Below are 17700 nucleotides of genomic sequence, written 5' to 3'. Positions count from 1 at the left end.
CAAGGCCTCCTTCCTCCTAGGGTTGGCCTGTGACCCAGTAACAGCCTTTCAGAACATTGCTGACTCAGTCAATGAGCCCAGGAAATGCATGGAATCTGTGCTGGTACAGCTGGGAGATGGGTCTTTAAATAACAAGTTCAAGATCGCACAGATTATACCCAGTGGAAAAAATGGGCAAGAGTCAGATATTTGGGAGTGTTCACATCACAGAGAGCCTTCAGTGTCAGACAAAAGCATTTGAAACCGTTTTTCAGGCAACGGAAAGCCAGGAAGCTAGTTTTTGAAAAATGGCCTACAAAAATTGGTGTTTTTGGAGGACTTGTCTGGCAGCTATGTGTAGGATAGAATGGAACAAGAAGAGAGAGCAGGCTGAAAGCATTTAATCTTTGCAACTCACTGTAATTTATTAGCATTGAATGTACCTCCTTGTTCAAATCTGAAGGAAATCACATCTGAAATTTTTAAATGTTCTTTTGTTACCTTTTTAAGCATTCATTGTCTCACACGAATTGATTGCCTTGTTGATTTGCATATATGCATAAAAATGTTAACAGAGGGACTAAAGAAAGTAAGTAAAAATATGATTTTTGCTAATTTGAATCCTGCCTGACAGGTGTACATATTAAAGCACGAATAGTTCTTAAAGGTTCCTCTTCCTCGCCCTTATGCAATGCCCTTCTGCATGTAGGAGATTAAGTCTCTCTTGCCTACTATTCCTAGCTTACTTTGAATTATTTATCCATTAAGACACATGAGCTAGGAAACCACAGTTTTTGTGCTGTTTTCAGTTTCCCATGTAAAGAATGACATAGTGAGTGTTTCAGAGTATGGTAGATTGCTAAAAACACACAGAATGCCATGGGTGGGGAGTAAGTGATGCAGAGAGGAGAGGAGAGATGGATGCAAAGGCATGCTGTGCAGGGAGAACGTTTATTCTAGAAATCCTCCTGCAGCCTCAGGACTCTCCCTCCCCACTCACGTGTCCTGGTGTGTGTTCTGGCGCCTGGATCTTGGGTGCTCTCATATCTCATATCTCAGCATCATTTCCAGCTGCTTGCTTAGTGAGTATCTTTACATAAAACAATTTATTTCTTGCAGATATTTAGAGAAAACCTGTTCAAAGAGATTAACTTTACGTATTAAAAATCTGAAACCCAGCTAATGAAAGTCAGCCAGAAGAGATTTCATTTCATTTTTGTTGTTGGAGGAAAGGGCAAATGAAAAGAAAACCTGGTTATTGGTGACCAGCTGAAAACTTTAGTTGGCACATGAGAGCACAGTTTCCTGGGCTTTGTAACCCCAGAATGCAGAACACAGGCTCAACTTAGTCACTTAGAAATCTATAATCTCTAATCATTAAAAAACTTGTCATTTAGAATGTATTCTGAGCTGAGGCAAGAAAGACAAGAAGATGGACTTTAATTCAAGTGTGTCAACTGAGAAACTGTTAGGACTAAGTGATTTAGCTCAGAGGAGATACATACTCAAAATATCGAACACTGACAGCTTTCCTATAAACCAACAACACCCAACTGGGAAAAAATGATCCCACTTTCAGCAGCAAACAAAACTATAATGTAACTAGGGATAAATTCAATAAAGCTGTGTAAAAGTTTTTCAAAAACTACAAAACTTTACTGGAAAACATAATAAATCTGTCTAAATGGAGAGTTCTATCAAGTTAGTAGAAAAGAAGCCTCAATATTGTAAAGATCGTCATGATTTCCAAATTAATTATAGATCAATACAAAAATAACTATTTTCATGGAACATGAAACTGATTGCAAACCGATGTGGAAGGGTAAGTTTGAGAAGAGTAACAGAGAGGGGATTTGCCCTCCAAAATAGCAAGATATTATAAAGCAACAGTAATTAAAACAGTGAGTGTTGGTACAATAAAGGCAAAACCGATTAATTGGAGCAGAAAAAAATTCAAGACACAGACTTGGGTATCCTTCTGGAATCTGCTATATGATCAATACAGTTAAATGGTGAAAAGATGGACAGTTCAAAAAATAGCATTAGAATATTTTGCTATTTATATAAACAATGCACTTTCTAGCCTGACCTTGCCCTATATACAAAAGTAAGCTTCAAATAGATTAAATATCCAACTGTAAAACATTTAACTTTAAAATTATTAAGAGAGAATAAAAGAGTCTTTCTTAATAACTTTGGTAGCAGGAAATTCTTAAGGCAAAAAGTCAAAAGACATAAAAGGAAAAGCTGATAAAACTAATTGGATAAAAATTCAAATTCTGTGCTATATTATCAGACAGAGGATAAACTTAAGGGAAATTAATTGCATATATGTAATACTCTATAGTTCTAAAATATAAAATAAAGTGTAATTATAAAATATTTGCATTTATAATTATAAAATAGATTATATAATATATAATTTATGCATATAAAACAAAAGATTAGTATACAAAATATTGAGCATTTATTCAAATAAAATATGATAAAATAGTTTAGTATAAGTTTAGGCAAAGAAAATTCCTAGAAGAAACAAATGGCCAATAAAACATGAAAAGGTACTCAATCTTCTAAAAATAAGAGAAATGCAAAATAAAACAAAAATGAGTTAACAACTTGCCAGAAACTTAAAAGCTTGTCAATATCAAATATTGCCACATTGTGGAACAGCAGGTCTCTATATATCGTAAGACTGTAAATTGATATGGTCCCATTGGAAAGCAATTTGATCTATGTGTATTCCTTTGAGGAACTCTTACACATGATACAAGGAGATGTGCAGAAGAATGTTGGTTGCAGCACTGTTTGCAATAGCAAAGACCAGAAACAACCTACATGTCCATCAGTAGGACAATGCGTAAGTATGATGTAATCATACAATGGATTATTTTCCAGAAGTGACTAAAAATAAGCTTAAAAACATTTTAAATGAAAAAAGAAGTTGCAGGGGTGATGTAAGGGGTAAATACAAATTGATCTATGTTTCTGTACATGTAAAAAATTTTTAAATGGATACATGTCAACTTTGCCTTGCAGCCAAGATAGAGTAATAGGAACTCGACTTACCCTCCTGCCTGAAACAATAACAGCAAAACCCTCAGACAAAATATATGAAACAACAATTTTTAAGGCACTGCACTCAGTCCCTAAGAGTTGGGTGATTCCTGTGATTGCCCCAGTTTTTTTACTGCCTTGAATTTCCAGTTTGCATTGCAGAGAAAGAAAACCCAGGCAGAGCCCAGTGGATTCCCTGATTTGAAGTGATGTAGCTAGAACCCTGAGGAGACCAAAGCCATTAGAAGCCACAGGACAGAGTGCTGTAAAGACTTCACAGAAAGGTCCCAAAGGTCCATGGAATGTCCCCTGAACTACTCAGCATAGCACTTACTGATGGGTGCATTCATGCTGAAATTTCCCAAGGCTAGGGAAAGGATGGTTACAGGCAATACGTGAGAGGATTAGAGGGAACAGTACCTGGTGCTCACTCAGGGCCAGTAACAGCACTTGATCCTACCAACCAGACTGGAATCATTTCATGAGCCATTGGTACAGTAGAGAAAAGAGTCTTGCTCAGTCATAGGGAATAATTATCCATAGACTGAGCAAGCACTGCCCCAGTTCCACCTAACAAACATTAAAAGCAAGACCCAAAAGGATCAGACTCTTTCAAGTAACTTAGCTGCATCCCAAGAAGCTCAAGAAATACAAATACTAGGTACAGAAATACAAAAATATCCAATAACCAACAAGGTACATGCACAAAGTTGGGGGTACAGTGATTACCAGGTTTCAAGAAGTAGGAAAATGTAGGCTGATAATGAGGAGAAAAAATTAGTTAATTGAAACTGACCCAGAGCTGATAGAGATGTTAGAATTAATGGAGAAGGCATTCAAACTTTATTATGACTGTATTCCAAAAGTCCAACAAGCTAACTAGAGAAATGGAAAATATTTAGAAACTCAAAACAGAATGTTCATAGGTTAAAACTATAATAGATTAAAAAACACTCTAGATGGCATTAACAGCAGATAAGACATTACAGAAGTAAAGATTAGGACATTGAAGACATAACAATTCAAAGTACTGAAAGTGAAACTTCAGGAGAAAGAAATAATTTTTGAAAAGTGAAAACAACTATGGAAAACTTCAAGTCACCTAATATACATGTAGCTGAAATCCCTGAAATGGAAAGAGGGAGAGGGACCAAAATGTTTGAAGAAATAATGGCTGAAAGTTTTCCAAATTTGATGAAAACTTTAAACCTATAAACCCAAAAAGCTCAGTGAACCTCAAGCACTGCACCAGAAACATGAAATCAACTTCCCCAAGGTGCAGCATAATCAACTTGCTCAAAGCCATGGATAAAAGACAAAAATCCTAAAGCAGACCCAGGAGAAAAGAGACATTTCACAGAGCCCAGAAAAGTAAAAAAGGATGACAGATTTCTCATCATAAACTAGGCAAGCCAGGGAACACTGGGGCAACATCTTAAAAGAACTGAAAGAAAAAAACTGTCAACCTAGATTTGTTTAGCCAGTAGAAGCAGCTTTCAAAAATGAAGACAAAATAAAAGACTATTTCTACTCTACCAGAAAGAGGTCATCTGTCAGAGAGATGAACTTCCTCTAGCAGATCTTTACTACAAGAATTGTTAAAGGAAGTCCTTCAGGCAGAAGGAAATTGACACTAGGTGGAGATTTGGAGACTTAATTGGTTTCTTAGTTCCATTTTTTAAAAATGTACTTCTGCTTTCTCTTGGGTTGTCAGTAGATTCTTAGGGGCTTCAGTGTTTTTATAGAAGAATGAAGAGCACCAGAAATTAGATATGTGTGGTTAAATAGAGAAGGACTTTTTTTCTTGTTACTAAATGTATTCAAAAGCTAATCAATTTTTTTTTTGAGAGGGCATCTCTCATATTTATTGATCAAATGGTTGTTAACAACAATGAAATTCTGTACAGGGGACTCAATGCACAATCATTAATCCACCCCAAGCCTAATTCTCATCAGTCTCCGATCTTCTGAAGCACAACGAACAAGTTCTTACATGGTGAACAAATTCTTACATAGTGAATAAGTTCTTACATGGTGAACAGTGCAAGGGCAGTCATCACAGAAACTTTCGGTTTTGATCACACATTATGAATTATAAACAATCAGGTCAAATATGAATATTCGTTTGATTTTGTACTTGATTTATATGTGAATCCCACATTTCTCCCTTATTATTATTATTATCATTATTATTATTATTAATTTATTTATTTTTAATAAAATGCTGAAGTGGTAGGTAGATGCAAGATAAAGGTAGAAAACATAGTTTAGTGCTGTAAGAAAGCAAATGTAGATGATCAGGTGTGTGCCTATAGACTAAGTATTAATCCAAGCTAGACAAGGGCAACAAAACATCCACGATGCAGAAGATTTCTCTCAAAACAGGGGGGGTGAGGTTCTAAGCCTCACCTCTGTTGATCCCTAATTTCTCACCTGATGGTGCCCTTGCGACTGTGCCTGTCTTAGGTTGTTCCTCCCTTGAGGAATCTTACCCGTCTCTGGCTAACCAGTCATCTTCCGGGGCCATACAGGGAAATGTGAAGTTGGTAAGTGAGAGAGAAGCCTTATTGTTTGAAAAAGTTAGCTTTTTACTTCTTTGCAGATTTATGCCCCGTGGCTTTTATGCCCAGCATTTGTCTTGAGGTATCTTTACCACTTGGAAGAATTATGATACTCGGTAAATTCGATCTGAGGCATGAATTCTATTTAAGGGTTGTAATTAGGAAAGAAGAAAAAAAGCTATAGAAGTAGCAGATGGAAGAAAACATGGGAAGATTGATTATTTCTTTGACATATTTTCTTGTAGAGTAACTTAAGCATGTATAGGTTTTAAACTACTAATTAAATTGTGCACACACATTAACATAATAGGAATACAGTTACATAACCAAAGCAGATCTACAATTACCAGCCGTCTCCATTGAAACCAAGAAAACCAGTTAGGCACCCTAAGCATTTGTGAAAACTTATCTATGATATGATGGATATTGTCTAACTGAATTTGAATAGTTTGAGAAAAATCAGACAAATTAAAACAACACATTCGTGGGAACTGTTCACATCCCATATGTTCTTTTAACAGTAGATAGTCTGTAGTCTCAAGATTTTGGAGCGCTACAACTTGCACTTCTCCTAATTCTTGATTGAGTTCCAACAGTATAGATCCAGTCAAATTTGTTGTTTTACTGTATGCACAGGCCAGCTTAGATATCTCCTTCTTCATTCCAATGGCAATTCCAGGAACCAGTGGGATGAATGCAGCTACAACTGCAACAGCGCCAGGTTCTTTGCGGAAGTTTTTTGATGATCATCTTCTGGAATGATTCTTCCAGAATATGTTGATGTTGGAACTTCTTCTTCATGTCGTATTTTAGTTCGTTTTCTGGGTAGCCAAATTAGGCTTTGATCCTCTGTATAAACACAAACAGACCCTTTGCCCACACTTTGATATGCCCCTTATACCATTGTGAAGAACTTATTGGAGGTCACCACACAGGAACTGCTTTTTGTTTTTTTTAAGAGAAAGGAATATTATCAGAAAAATGTACTTCCATAGCTGATCATCTGACACTCTTTAAATGATCAAAATTAAGAATATTTAAAGCATGCATTAATCGTTGATTTACAGTTAGTTTTATCCTATCAGGGAGTAATCCCCCTTTCCTTTCTTTTTCTTTTTTTGTTATCATTAATCTACAATTACATGAAGAATATTATGTTTACCAGGCCATCCCCTATACCAGGTCCCCCCATAAACCCCTTTACAGTCACTGTCCATCAACTTAGCAAAATGCTGTAGAATCACTACTTGTCTTCTCTGTGTTGTACAGCCCTCCCCTTTCTCCCACCCCCCCATTATGCATGCTAATCTTAATACCCCCTTTGTCTTCCCCCCCCTTATCCCTCCCTACCCACCCATCCTCCCCAGTCCCCTTCCCTTTGGTACCTGTTAGTCCATTCTTGGGTTCTGTGATTCTGCTGCTGTTTTGTTCCTTCAGTTTTTCCTTTGTTCTTATACTCCACAGATGAGTGAAATCATTTGGTATTTCTCTTTCTCCGCTTGGCTTATTTCACTGAGCATAATACCCTCTAGCTCCATCCATGTTGTTGCAAATGGTAGGATTTGTTTTCTTCTTATGGCTGAGTAATATTCCATTGTGTATATGTACCACATCTTCTTTATCCAATCATCTACTCGTGGACACTTCGGTTGCTTCCAATTCTTGGCTATTGTAAATAGTGCTGCGATAAACATAGGGGTGCATCTGTCTTTTTCAAACTTGAGTGATGCGTTCTTAGGGTAAATTCCTAAGAGTGCAATTCCTGGGTCAAATGGTAAGTTTATTTTGAGCATTTTGAGGATCCTCTGTACTGCTTTCCACAATGGTTGAACTAATTTACATTCCCACCAGCAGTGTAGGAGGGTTCCCCTTTCTCCACAGCCTCGCTAACATTTGTTGTTATTTGTCTTTTGGATGGCAGCCATCCTTACTGGTGTGAGGTGATACCTCATTGTAGTTTTAATTTGCATTTCTCTGATAATTAGCGATGTTGAGCATCTTTTCATGTGTCTGTTGGCCATCTGTATTTCTTTTTTGGAGAACTGTCTGTTCAGTTCCTCTGCCCATTTTTTAATTGGATTGTTTGTTTTTTGTTTGTTGAGGTGGGTGAGCTCTTTATATATTTTGGAAAAAGCTAATCAATTTTTAAAGCAAAATAGTGACAAGGTGTAAGGGGGTTTTAATGTATGTAGAGGTAATAGGTCAATAATGACTCAAAAGCCTGGAGGGAGCAATAGAAGTATACTCTTCTCAGATTCTTATGCTGGGATTGTTATAACATCACTTAAGATACACTGTAATGGTTAAAGATGAATTCAATATACTCTAAAGCAGCCACCAAAATGCTATGGCTAATGAGCCAATTAAGGAGATAAAATGAAGTCAGAAATAATACAGCTTGTCAGTGTCTTAAGAAATGAAATGTATGTCTACTATATGATCCAGGCATTCCAGCTTTAGTTATTCACCCAAGAGCATAAAGCATATTTGAAAGACTTGTAGATGAATGTAAAACCTAAAACTGTAAAACTTATAGAAACAGGAAAAAATTTTGTAACTTTGAGTTAAGCAAAGATTTCTCAGGTATGACACAAAAAACAATACTTATTTAAAAAGTGGAAATATTGGACTTCACCAAATTTCAAAACTTTTACTTTTCTAGAGAAATTTAGAATGAAGAGACTAGCCACTGCCAGGAAAAAAATATTTGCAAAGCATGTGTTTGACAAAGGACCTTTATCCAAAGTATAAAAGGGCCCTTAACACATAAGGAAACAACCCAAAATATTCAAATAAACACTTCACCAAAGAAGATGGCAAATAGGCACGTGAATAGAAGTTCACACCACTAGTCTTTGGGGGAAATTCTAATTAAAATCATAATGAGATATTACTCACCACCTGTCAGAATGGCTAAAATTTAATCGTATCAAGTGTTGCCAAGGATGTGGAGGAACCAGAATTCTCATACCCTGGTGGTTGCAATATTAAGGGGTACAAACTCTTTGGAAAACTATTTGGGAGTTTTTTAAAAATTAAAATACACACATACCACATGATTTTGCTATTCTGTGTATTTACCCAAGTTTTTAAAAAGCACATGTCTGGACAAAGACTTGTATACAAATGTTCACCACAGCTGTATTTGTACGTCTGGGAGTTGTTTATCGGCTTAAACTCAGTATCTGCACATATGGTCTTCCTCCTATGGTTAAGGATGCGAAACAAAGGCTGGAAGGGAAAGGATGGGCAAATACTAGCTAATCAAATATCAGCCCTTAAGTGCCAGAAACCAGGATATTTTCAGTGACGTCAAATTGGGCTCCAAACTGGAAAGAGTTCATATGTCCATCAACAGGTGAATGGGTAAAAATATTGAGGTATATCTTTACAATGGAATACTGCTCAACAATAAAAAGAATGAACTATTGATATACATAACAATATGAATGCATCTCAAAATAGTTACACCAAGTGAGGGAGGCCAGAAAAAGTATGTACTCTAGGACTCCATTTATATGAACCTATTGAAATGCACACTAGAGTAACAGAAAGCTGATCAGTGGGTGCCAGGGATCAAGGATGGGAAGGGAAGAAGGTTTACAAAGGGAAATAAGTAAACTTTTGGGGGTGAGGGATGTTTTCAGTACTTAGAGCTAAGTGTTGGTGGTAGTTACATAGGCATATACGTATGTCAAAACTTTATCAAATTGTATTCTTTAAATAGGCACAATTTGTTGTATGACAATTATACCTCAATAAAGCTTTTTTTTTTTTAAGAATGAATACATGCCAGGCTCAGAACAATGGCTACTCATGGCTATCTCTAGGCAATGGGGGAAGGACCAGGACTAGCTAGGAGAAAGTATTGTTTAAAGGAGACTTTAGCTTTTCCTGTAATGTTCTAATTTCATATATGAATATTTATTTCTATTATATTATTCATATTTATTGATCACATATGAATTGGTCCATTCATATATTTATCATATATGCATATCTATTTGATTAAAAAATTAATAGAAAACTTAGGAATTATTTTCATAAAGATGATTGCTTAACAAAATCAGTCTTGACTTTCCTGACCCCACACTGTTGCATAGACTGATCTATTTGCAAAGATTTAGTCATCCGAAAATTTTTCCTTTATTCTTCTCTTTTAAGGACATTAAAATGTTCAAATAAATATGAAATACTGGTTTTATATCAAGTTTACAGAATAAGTGGTGGTTGGCATATGTGGAGTGATTTGAGACGTTTCCTACCCAGGCTTACACCATTAGCATTTCAGTCCTTTGCATCACGTTACTTTTATCTCTTTTAAAATGAAACTAGTTTTATGCTATTATCAAATATTTTTACCGAATCAGGTTTTCTCTGGGGAACAAGGAGACAAGACGGAAGTTCGGAACTAAGAGGAGCGAGGAGACGGGAGTGCACCAGAGGAGCAGTAGGGGGCGCCAAAGGCAAGGAGGAGTGCCGAGAGCCTCTGCAGGAGCCCTCTGGCGCCAGCATCAGTGACAGCAGTTTGGGTGGGAGAAACTTGGGCCTTTTTAATCAGTTAAGTGACTTAGCATGGAGAGCCATTTCAATCTATTGGAACAGAAGGGGAAGTTTAAGTTGCACATTGTAGAATACAATTTCTCATAGTACGGGTTCATTGACTTTTCTTTTGTGATAATTAGGAACTTGTATTTTAGAAAATGCCCATCACTGAGATGCCAAAAGCTCTCTCAGTTTTAGCACTACCCGTTTCTTTTGTGGCCATCAGAGAAAGGGGATGGTGTCTTTAGTTGTTTAAACAGTGAACTTCCTATGATACTCGGAAATTTCCCATTTCAATCAGTGCAAAGACTTGGAGCTGTGGAAAGAGAATTAACTCCCATCTCTCTCCATACCCACCCATTTCCCCCCACCAAAGGATCCACATAAATACAGCAACTGATCTTTGACAAAGGAGAAGAGGCAACACAATGGAGCAAAATGGTGCTGTAACAACTAGATATCCACATGCAAAAAAAGTGAATCTAGACACAGACCTTATATCTTTCACAAAAAAGTAACTAAAAATGGATCATAGACCTAAATGTAAAAGCAAAATTATAAATAAACTTAGATGACAACATTAGAGAAGACTTAAACGACTGGGGTATGGCAATGGCTTTTTAGATACAATACCAAAACCATGATACATGAAAGAAATAATTGTTAAGCTGGACTTCATTAAAACTAAAAATTTCTGCTCTGCAAAACACACTGTCACAAGATTAGGAAGACAAGCTTTAGACTAGGAGAAAATATTTGCAAAAGGCATATCTGATAGAGGACTGTTATCCAAAATACATAAAAGAACTATCAAAACTCAACAATAAAAACGAACAACCTGACTTAAAAATGGACCAACAACTTGAACGATAGCTCACCAAAGAAGATTCACAGATGGCAAATAAGCATATGAAAAGATGCTCCACATCATGTGTGATTAGGGAATTGCAAATTAAAACAACAATGAGGTATCACTACACATCTTTTAGAATGGCTAAAATCCAGAAGGTCTGATCTCAGTAGTGAGGAATAATTAGCCCATGTCAGAGCACTGCTGCAGATGTGCCTAAGAAACCTTAAAAACAAGAACTGAAATGTTCAACTGTTTCCGAGAACAATGCACATGAAGATTTATAGAACTACAGAAACATCCAGCACCCAAGAAGGTAAAGTCATGTCTGGTATCCAGTCATCAAAAATTGCCAGGCATGGAGTATATAACCCAAAAAGAGAGTGTAATCAATCATAACTATTACCAAACTGACACAATATTGATTATATTCAGTACATTTAGAATTATATTTTTATGTTATTAAACTGTGTTTCATGTGTTCAAAAAGTTAAAGTAGAAATGTGGAAAATATTTGTAAAAAACATAAATCAAAATTCTGGAAAATAATAACATCCAAGAAAAATATACTAGGTGGGATTAAAGGCAAAGTATACATTGTAGAAGAAAACACTAGTGAATATAAAGACATAGCAATAGACACTAAACAAAACAACATACTGTGAGAAGAAATAATAGTAACAAAGATTAAAGACAGCGTGCTGTGGCATAACTACAAACAACCTAATATATGAACAAATAGAGTCCTGAGAAAGTGGGCAGAGGGGTGGGGAGCAGATAGAAAAATATTTGAAGAAATAATGGTTCAAAATTTTTCTAAACATGATCTGAGAATCTCAGTGAATTCCAAATACAAAACCCATGAAGACAACTAAACCAGGGCACATTATAATCAAATTGCTTAAAACAAGCAAAAAAGAAAACATCTTAGGTATTTGTCAAAACCCATAGAAAGGTACAGCACAAAGAATGAATTCTAATGCAAACTATGGACTTCAGTTAATAATAAGGTATAATACTGGTTCATCAACATGAGTAAATACATACAATTTTTCCCATGTGATTTAAAACCTTTAAAAAGATAATTGCTTGAAGAAAATGTAGTGCAACGAATTGTCACTAATGACATATGTATAAATAAAATGTATGGTAACAATATCTCCTGGCATTTAGGCCAGGAAGAAAGAAATGGAAAGATATTATTGTAAAGTTCTTATATATGAAATGGTAATCTCTCTTGAAGGTAGACTGTGATAAGTTAAAGAACAACTGATAGAAAAAATAGGCAGAATGTCAGCAATGATGTAGTGAACTAGAACAATGGTATTAATCTTGACCTATTCATAGTACACTGCACCCAGTAATAGCAGAATACAGGTTCTTCTCAAATCCACACAGAACATCTCTTCTGATGGATCATATTGTGCACCATAAAACAAGTCTCAACAAATTTAAAAGGATTCCAGTCATATGAAGTGGTTCTTTGACAACAATGGAGTTGAATTAGAAAGCAGTAACAGAAATCTCTTTGGAAAACCCCCAAATATTTAGAAACTAAATAACACACTTCTAAATAACCTAAGGGACAAAGGAGACATCAAAGTGGGGGGGAATTATAAACTATTTTGAACTAAATTAAACTGAAAACACAACATATAAGAATTCGTGGGATGCCATAAAGTCAGTTTTTAGGGAGAAGTTTATAGAATATCAGCAAAGAAGAATGTCTCAGATCAAAGACCTCACTTTTCCCCAGCACTACAAAAATGAGAAGCAAATGTAATGCAAAGTAAGCAGAAAAAGAGAAATAATAAAAATCAGAATGGAAATTAATGAAATAGAAAAGAGAAACAATAGAGAAAATCAATGAAACTAAAAGCTTCTTTGCAAAGATCAGTAAAATGGATAAACTTGTAGCCAGAATAACTAGGAAAAGACACTGTTAAAAGAATGTAAAGAAAAGTCACAGATGGGGGGAAAATTTGGCAAAACATCTATCTGATCAGGGGCTTGTATCTAGCATATATAAAGATCTCTCAAAACTTAACAAAAAAGAAAACAACCCAATTAAAATTGAGCAAAAGATTTAAGCAGACACATGACCAAAAAGATATATGGGTGGCAAATGGGCCCATAAACAGATATTCAACATCAATAGTTGCTATGGAGATGCAAATTAAAAATACAGTGAGATAACACTATATACTCATTAGATGGCTAAAGTTTGAAAAGATGACAATATCAATTACTGGTAATTACCAGAGCAACTGGGACTTTAATTTACTTCTTATGAGACTGTAAAATGGCACAACTATTTTGGAAAAACATGGGCCATTTCTTTTAAAATGTAGCATCTACCATATAATCCAGCCATTCCACTTCTAGGTATTTACCTAAGAGAAAAGAAAGCATATACCTGTATAAAAATTTGTACATGAATGTTCGTGGAAGCTTTATTTACAATAGCCTCACACTAAAAACAACCCAAATGTGCATCAATCAGTGAAAGGATAAACAAACTGTGATACAACTAAAGAAAAGAATACTACTGAACAACAATAAAACGAAATATGTGTGTGCTGATACCCACAACATAGAGGAATCCAAAAATGATGACCGAGTGAAAGAAGTCAGACAAAAAGAGTACATATGGTAGGAATGAGTGCATTCATATGAAATTCGAGAAAATTCAAAGAAACCTGTAATGACATAAAGTAGACCAGTGGTGACCTGGGGACTGTTGGTGGCAGTGAGAAGGGGATGGGTGGGATTACAAAGGGTTATGATGGGAAACTTGGACCTAATGAATATCTTCATTTTCTTTACTGTGGTGTTTTCATGAGTGCGTGCATATGTCAAAACTTATCAAATTTTATACTTTAAATATGCACAGTTCACTATGTCAATGATATCTCAGTAAAGCTGTTTTCAAAGAAACTTAAAATTTGAGGAAGTTTCACGTGTCACCACAGACCTGCTTCTGGACTCTGGTAACTGGTGACATTGACTCCTCCCTTATCTCGGCAGCACTGGCTCCCTTCCTTCTCTAGCTGGCCACTGAGTCACCCATTTGGCTTCTCAGTTCCTCCATCACCAATGTAAAAATATTACTGAATTAAATTCCCTCTGTCCTCAGCTTGAAGTTGCTTCTGTTTGCCTGGGAAGTCTAGTCTAATATATTTGGTCATCAAGTAATAAAAATATATAATATATAGAAGTATTTATATATATGCCTCTCTTCTCTCCCTCTCTCTCTAAGCTGGTAGCTGGATCTCTATGTGACCTTAGGAGACTGTCAAAAACCTCATTTTCTCTCCTGCCTGTCGCCTGAAATTCCTATTCTTAATGTCACTACTTGTTGGCCTTCTAGAGAGATGTGCATATATTTTGGGAAAGAATTTTTTAGTCGTTAAAAAGGACAGTGAGCAGCCAGTAAGGGACTAATTATTAGAGCGGTGCAGGTGAGATGATGTCAGGGAAGAACCTGGTAGGACAGAAGGGTTCCAAAGGAGTGGTGGAGAATTTGAAGATCACCTTCCTCACAACTGTGCCCTGAGCCACCTATTGATTCACTTAAAAAATATAAAAACTACATTCCTTGCTTGTTAACATAAATAATGTGTATTTTATGGAAAACAACTACTTTATCCAAAACAAAGGAAGTAGTAATAAGCATAGCAGTTTTTATGTGTTTGCACATCTCTTTATGCCTGACTTAGGAGAACATAGCAGGATTCTCACTTTTCATTAATACCATATCAAGAAATCACATTTGTCAATATCATTCCCAATCCCATCAGGAAAATCTTTAGAAGGCTGGGAAGACTGTCAAGTTCACAGTGGCAGATACAAGTTGTCCAGAATTCTAATTTTTGCTTATAAGCACCAATTTTATAATTGGTAACAAACACTTTCAATGGTTTTCCTTGAAGTGATAGGAATTTTGTTTGGTTTGTCTGTTTCTTTTGAGAAAATTTCTACTGACTAACTAAGTTTGTAGTTTGTCAGTTGTTCTTTCAAGTAAAACTGGTGTTCTTCGGGAAAAGCTACTAGTTCAGCTCAGAACTTTGTCAGGCAATCACTTTTCCTTGAAATAACTGTTGTACTTGGGCTTTTAGCAGATGGTTCATGTGTGTTTCCTATTCTGTCAAACACAATATTAAATAGATACATACTCAACAATTAAGATTTAATAAAATCTATAATTTTTATTGCTCCATCAAGGACATTCTTAAACAAAACTGACATTAAAAAACAAAACAAAACTGTGAGTATGTGCTGGTGAATATAAATGCTTTTATTGTTTGAAGCCACTGTTTTGATTCTTGCCATGACCCCAGATGTTTCAGTCAATTGCTTTTGCACCATAGTGCAAATGTCAACACAGTCAAAAAGACAAATACTGTGAAATAGTTTTTCACGGACTCCCTGAAAAAACCCTGGAGAACCCTAGGGATTCATGGCTCACATACTGAGAAGCACTGTCCCGGACTGTTCTCAGGACTGGGCCAAAGCACCCAGTAAGTCTAAGTGTTCCACGTGATAGCATGAGGGGCAATCCTGTTCTTATCAGTGTGTCTTCTCTGCAAGGAGGCTGCTCTTTGCTGGTGAGTCAGATGCACATCCCAGGTCTCTAAGGTCCGGAGAGCAGGCTCGGGAGTCTGATGAACTGCTGATGAGTCTTTTTCTCAATATAAAACAAACACTACTGTCTGTAGGAGTTCACATTATAGGAGTTCACCAGCGGAAGCCTTAGAACTTTCCACTGGACTTGCTCTGATCAAGGTGGGATCCATAATATATGAAGTCAAGAAGAGAATGAGTGAATTTTAAGTGTGAGATAAGAGCTGACCTTGCCTGGATGTACTGGCAGAACATCTGAGACGAGAGATGGAAGAGGGCTAAGGGAGTCTAACACACATATGTATTGTTAATACTAGCCATGGTCTGAACATGTCTTAATCTAGAATAAAAAAGTGGTTTGTAAAGGGACCTCACTGTAAATAAAATGAGTGGAAGTGATTTGAAAAATGTAAAAAGTGATGACAATAGAGTAAATATGATAATAATTATGATAATAATAAGCAGCTACTTGCCCAGCAATTATTATGAGCCATCTATTTCAGTAAATGTAATACACTAAATGTATATTGTGTTGTTTTTCACTCAGTCCTTAAAACAACCCTATGAAGTGTTATTATAACTTTAGGGATGGGGAAACCAAAGCTTAGAGAGGTTAATTAATTTGTCCAAGGTCACACAACCAAAAAGTGAAGATGTTGGGATTTGAGCCCATGTATATCCAGTCTCCCATGTTCTAGCCTTTTCTCTCATTCTGACATTTTCCCCTAAAAATCCCCAGGTTTCTCAGGGTACTTTAACATGTGAGTCATTTGTGCACAATCCAGGATTTGTTTCCTGGGTAGATGTTGCAAAAGTTGCTTGGCACTGGAGGTCAATGCATGATAGGAATAAATGGTGCTGTGTCTAGGTTTTTAAATATCTAAATGAGCGTTAGTCTTCAAAGGAAAAAGAACAGCCTTGTAAAAGAGGATTACTTAGTGTCTTAAATCTTTTTAAGCTTCACAATGCAGAGAGCAGGAGGAAAACTATCTTCAGCTACAATAGAACTAATGAGCTCCAAAGGAAATAGCCTGTCGTTTTGCTAAGCAACACCAAAAGCGGGATTATCTGGTGCTTGATCTCTGGGTAAAAGACAGAGAACCAAATGATGAAAAGATTCCATCTCATTTAACAGGCACTTAAAGTATTATTACACATTTAATAACTTTACAAAAAAAGTCTCCATTTTAAACACTAACCTTCATCTAATTTCTTAGTACAAGATGTCTGTGTCAGCAAGTGTCTCACCCACACTGGGTACACAGTAGTTCCACAGTCTCAGAGTGAGAATGGTTTTTACTGCCATCTAATATAACTGTGTGCAGTGTGCAGATACAGAAGAGATAGGGGAGGCCAAGAGATGAGCAGCTGGCCCTAGGTCACAGAGCTGCACAGAGCTGAAACAGCCCCCAGGTCTATGTAGGTGGGAAGTAACATCTGGGCTCTGAACATCTTGTGAAGAGTCCTGTGATAAGGCACATAAAGGACTGGTGGTGACATGCATGCTTTATGTAAACTCACTGCTCCTAGTACCATGAATACTGACCGCCTTCTCTGTGAACCTCTACCACAACAGCCTGCCAGCTGTTCTTTCAATGTCTTGAAGGGTGTCAGAGTATGCCACCCCAAACTATGCCTGTTTGGCATATAGACTATTTCAAACTAAAGGCAACTGAGAACCACCAGATGCAGGAAATTTCTTTACCTATCCTGACCTGACTAAAATAGAGTATAAATTTCCACTTTTGAAAGGGAAATTTACATCTATAAAGGAAGTGTCCATTTGTAAATGTACCTCAGTACCAGCAAAAGAGATGTCCCGGAGACAACTCTTATGTTCTAAGATTCTTAGAACATCTGAGATTCTTCACTGTGATGACTGAATCCACACAACCCACATTCTGGTGCTGTTTATGTGTAAGAGGAGGCAAGGTTTAGGATTGCTACTCATTCTCCTAAATAATTCTATCAAGAAGGTGAGAACCAGGACTTGGTTCAGTTTCATCTCTGAACATTCAAAAGTGTTTCTTTTCTCAGTCGTGGATGAAGAGCTGTGGCAATCTGCTGACACAGGTGAGAATGGCTGTG

This window comes from Manis pentadactyla, chromosome 8, assembly GCF_030020395.1.
Source record: "Manis pentadactyla isolate mManPen7 chromosome 8, mManPen7.hap1, whole genome shotgun sequence".
NCBI classification, from domain to species: Eukaryota; Metazoa; Chordata; class Mammalia; order Pholidota; family Manidae; genus Manis; species Manis pentadactyla.
The sequence above is the reverse complement of the archived record's forward strand: the minus strand, read 5'-3'. Positions refer to the sequence as shown.